Source organism: Danio rerio, chromosome 6 (genome assembly GCF_052040795.2).
Source record: "Danio rerio strain M-AB ecotype USA chromosome 6, GRCz13ab, whole genome shotgun sequence".
Classification (NCBI taxonomy): domain Eukaryota; kingdom Metazoa; phylum Chordata; class Actinopteri; order Cypriniformes; family Danionidae; genus Danio; species Danio rerio.
In genome coordinates, this window is record NC_141026.1 from 21,484,758 (window position 1) to 21,489,980 (window position 5,223).

The window sequence follows — 5,223 nt, forward strand, 5'->3', positions numbered from 1 at the left end:
TGTTCCCAAAAGCAATGACTTCAGTTTTCTCTTTGTTTAACTGAAGAAAGTTTTGGCACATCCAATTGTTCATTTCATCAATGCATTGGCAGAGGGTGTCAATGGGGCTGTAGCCATTAGGCAGTAAGGCTAGGTAGATCTGAGTGTCATCAGCATAGCTGTAGTAGGAGATTTGGTTCTTTCTCATTATTTGGCTTAGAGGGAGCATGTAAAGGTTGAACAGGAGAGGTGCCAGAATCGAGCCTTGTGGGACTCCACACGTCATGGGTGTCCACCTCGACCTATGGTCACCTATACTGACATGGTAATCTCTACCTTCAAGGTAAGATCTAAACCATTTGAGGACCGTGTCAGATAGACCAGCCCAGTTTTCCAGCATATCCAGAAGTGTGCTGTGATCGACAGTGTCAAATGCAGCACTGAGATCCAACAATACCAGCACTGTTATTTTGCCTGAATCTGTATTTAGGCGTTTATCATTGATTATCTTTATGAAGCATTTACCACTTTAAGAAGATCCATTTCTAAACAGGTAAACACCGTTTTGAAGAATGATGTGGGGAGCGTGTCAAGACTACAGGTTGATGTTTTCATAACTTGCACAATCTCTTCTAAGATTTTACCGTTAATTGCCATTTCTTAAGTTGTGGTTGAGCTAGTTTGACTTTGACACAACTTGGCTGATTGGATGAGCTGATTGCCTTTCTGATATTATTGATCTTATCAGTAAAGAAATTAGCAAACTCATTACATTTGCTTTCAGAGAGGAGCTCACTTAGAATCCGACTGGGGGGGTTTGTGAGTCTCTCTATCGTTGCAAAGAGTGTACGAGCATTATTTAAGTTGCTGTTTATAAGGCTTGAAAAGTAAGTCTGTCTAGCAGTGTTTAGTTCCATATTAAAAGCATGAAGACTTTCTTTATAGATATTATAATGGACTACTAGTTTCGTTTTTCTCCACATACGCTCAGCTTTTCTGCACTTTGTCCTTTTATCATTTGTACTCTAGGTGACCTTGTCCAAGATCCCTTTTGCCTGCCAGTCAACTTCTTGACTTTACCAGGAGCGACGTCATCTATGATAATTTTCATTTTAGAGTTGAACAAATCAAGGAGAGAATCAACAGAATCTGCAGATATACTTGGTGCTAGCGATATGGCCTTCATAAACTGCTCACTGGTGTTCTCATTTATGCATCTCTGTCTGACAGAGACAGATCTGTCATTATTAGCTGGAGTGATCAATATATCAAAAAAATACAGAAATGATCAGATAGTGCCACATCCTTAACAACAGTTGATGAAATGTGTAAACCCTTAGTTACAAGTAGATCAAGAGTGTGTCCACTGCGCTACAACTGTCATCTAGCCAAGTTTCATTTAAAAGCATAAAATCAAGGCAATTTGTGTTGATAAAATCATTGACTAAAAGTGACTTATTATTGAGTGATCGAATGTTTAAAAGTGCTAACTTAACAGTTTTAGCCGTTTTCACTACAGAAGTCTCAGATATACATTTAATAGACACCAGATTTGAATGATTTGCTATACGGCCTGATGAAGTCTTTGGTTTTCTGTCACTTAACACAACACATATCTGCTTAGAGACAGCTACAGACACACTGGGTTGCTGCTTCTTCTGAAAACATTTGATAAAGACACTGTTATCTAAGCAGGCCCCCGAGTCTGCTGGTAGCGAGTCTGCTGGTGAAAGTCACTTGGTGACATGCTATCTACCAAGATGCAGGCCAGAGCTAAAGCTGTCCCGTCTTCAAAGACATACCAAAGTAAAGCTCCTTCCATCCTGCAACACACACACGCAAACACACACAAAGACACTATTGAAATGAATCTCAGAATTCAGCCCAAAGTACATGTAATGTGTTTGTAACCTACCCAGGTGAAAAATAAGTGCTCTTAAATATATTACAAATGTACTTGAAATGTAGACAGTATGTTTAAAGCACAATTAGCACAACTAACATACTTACTTTAAGTGCATTCTAAATGTGTTGGTTTGCATTTTAATGCATTTATTATAAAGTATACTATAAGTACATTGGTAAATAACATACTTAATTGCACTTTTAAAAAATATGCTATAACTCAAGCATACTATTTATGCATTTTAATGTATTTACAGAAAACACAGTAATTTCATTATTTCTTAAAGTATGTTTTATGTGTACTTTGTATAAGAACATTGTGAGACGATGCCAATTTGAGTATGTTTAAAGTATAAGCATGTTATTTTTCATAGTTTTAGACATAATGAAACATTTTAAATACTGCAAACGAGCATGTGCTTTAGCCTGTATTTCAAAATATATATATGGAATTTTTTAAATATATTTTGTAAGGTATTATAATTCACTCAAACCATGAACATAACATGTTTTTCAAAATAAGGTATATTTAAGTATTTCAGATATTTAGTAAAGTATATTAAATCAAACGTGCATGCATTATAGAAGTAAAGTATGGAAATGTACAACTTTCTTTGTAAATATATTAAGATATTTATGTTTAACAGTGAAACTTTAAAGTCAATATATATTATGTTTATGTGTGTATTTGGAAAAATAAATCAACTTTTTTTGAAAAAAAAAAAACACACACATCAGTTTGCCAAAAATACTCTTAAAGCAATATATTTTCATCTTACATCTTTCAGTACTTTGTAGTGCATCACTATACAGTTCGTTTGAACAATCCACTTTTAAAACTCACATCATTTACATAAAACATAAGGTACACGTATTACAAAAGAAAAATAACTAATACAATTTTCAGTTACATACTGTACCAGCTAAGCATATGTCATAAACATCCAAAATAAAAGCTTAAAGGCTAAAATGAAAAAATCACCCAAAAAGGGTTGTAGATGTGCAAATCACTACTATTCATTTCAGTCTCTTTCAATATTATTTGGCAAAGGTATAACATACATTTTATCTGTAAGGTCTATCATCACACATTTCCTTTTCAAAGCCTTGGTATGCACTGCATAAATAGTGTTTGATTCTTTCACCTCATGAATAAACTTTGAGGATATTTTAAGGTCAGAATCTCTGCAAAACTGTCTTCCAGACTGGCAAAGCTCTTTAACCAAAACACAACTCATCTGTTCATTACAGCTTGTAGGGTTAAATGCTACAATGCTCAGAACCTTGCATAGAGTGCCATCAACTAACTCCACAACAGAGTTATTTCTTTTTTGAAGCCTTGTGTTAGTTACTGAATGATAAAGTATGCTGTCGTTAATAAAACGATCATAACACAAGTATTTCTGAACCCTGACACTAAAAAGATCCTCAATAGCAAGCAAGTGTCGTACTGGAATGGTGACTGGACGAGGATTGCCAAAAACCCTAACATCCTCTGACAGTTGTGATGATTTATTTGTCTCTTGTTGTCTGTTTTGCATGTCATAGAACAGTTCCTTGACTGTGTCTTTGGCATTCTTCATGTAGTTGTCAGCCTTGTTAGTAAGGTCTCTCCATTTAAGGAATCTTTTGACAATCTGTTGTTGGACGTGTAGTTCCATGAAAGAATTTCAAGAGTGTGCCATTAAACGACTCAAAGGAAAATGTGGATGTTGCCCACAGTGGTCCCCAGTTTCTTGCACTTGCAGCAATGTGTGTCATCAAGTGTACGTTGAACGTCATGTTTTCCTTGCCATACAACTTCTCAAACCCCATAACAAATTTCTTCAGTGCTTTCTCGGCAGTGTCAATGTCAACCATCTGTATCTTCTCCTGAAGGAGAGTATAAATACCAAATACAAGAAGAAAAAGATGGTTCCAATATTTCTTAGAAAGGACACCACAAAGCACTGGTAATGCATAGAACAGAAGAAAAGATCTCCATCCAGAAGCCTTCCAATATTTGCGTTCATTTACTGAACGTGGGACTCTAGTTATCTCTACTGGAGGCTGGATTGCTAGTAACTGTTTATCAATGACTTCAGATTTTTTGCCAATGTACCATGGTTTTCCATAGTTTGTGGAATCCAGCCACAATGTCATTAGCTGCCGTGTTACTCCAAGGCAAACACTGTGCTGGTATTCAGGCACAAATCCATTAACCATCTGAAAGTTTGCTAGCTTCATTAAAGGAAAAGGACCTTTCACTCCCATAACAGGCTGTTGAGGAGTTGCACCCATTGCATGTTGAAAATGCTCAGATTCACATCTTAAATGGGGTTCAGGACTTGTGTTAGGGTATGAGCCCCCACCTTTATGGTAGCAAAAGTCACACCCATGTGTACCATTAAATTGTTTTGTGTTCCGAAGTTGTGGACGAGCCACAGAATCTGAACTACAAATTAGGGCATGCACCTTAGATAAATGTTGCTGCTTTTGCCTGTCTGTCCATTTTATTCCATTTTGTTCCAGCTCTTGAAGCTCGTCTACAAATGGAGTTAACAGAGTCATCATGTTGGGTTTCTTCTCTCCAAACCAAATACATGGTATGCAGATATTATTTTTACGTTCTTTTGGATTCAGTTCAATGATTTGGCACTGAATGGGCCAAAGCTGACACTTGGAGCTCTTGAAAACAGGGATACCATCACAGTTCCACAGTAAACTCACATCCTCTTCACTGATTTTACCACTCCTGATTAGCTTTTCATACTCCTCTCCTGATTGTTTGTCATGAACCATGCCATTAGGTGACATTTTTCTGGCTAAAGTGTTCTTAGGATTTTCCAGAATTTCTTTAATTTGCAGAGATAAATTCAAAGACAGAAAATATGACCCATTTTTTAAATTTGTTTCTGCATCAAATGGCATGTGACAAATTGAACACTGTGTCTGACCATCAACCTTACCTATGTAGTTTATGCACCTTGAACAATAAAAATGTGATTCATAATGTCCATACTGCCCATAAGCTTTATCAAACATGTACGAGGTTGCTGGCACTGATCCTGGGAAATGCTCATTGAACAATTTTAGAAGGTCTTCAGTAGCTGTTCCTGTGAGGTTGTGTCTAAGAATGAAGGACATCAAAAGAAGCAGACTCTGTCCTTTTGAGATGGCTGCTCCTGGGTAAAGGAGCTCTTCGTCAACTGACCCCTAGACGAAAGAAAGAAAGAAAGAAAGAAAGAAAGAAAGAAAAAAGAAAGAGAAAGAAAGAAAGAAAATCAGTAACTAAAATTGGACACTTTCTAACTAGGGCAACAGTTGTTATTGTAATCTTTATAATACTACATTTATGCA

General features: G+C 36.5%; 1 pseudogene across 1 annotated transcript; it reads right to left on the reverse strand.

The window, feature by feature from the left end:
• Positions 1-2,906: 2,906 nt before the first annotated feature.
• LOC147836319 (uncharacterized) lies at positions 2,907-5,010 on the reverse strand (annotated as a pseudogene). The gene has a single exon (XR_015493584.2). The product of XR_015493584.2 is annotated as an uncharacterized LOC147836319, transcript variant X1 (transcript).
• Positions 5,011-5,223: the final 213 nt, after the last annotated feature.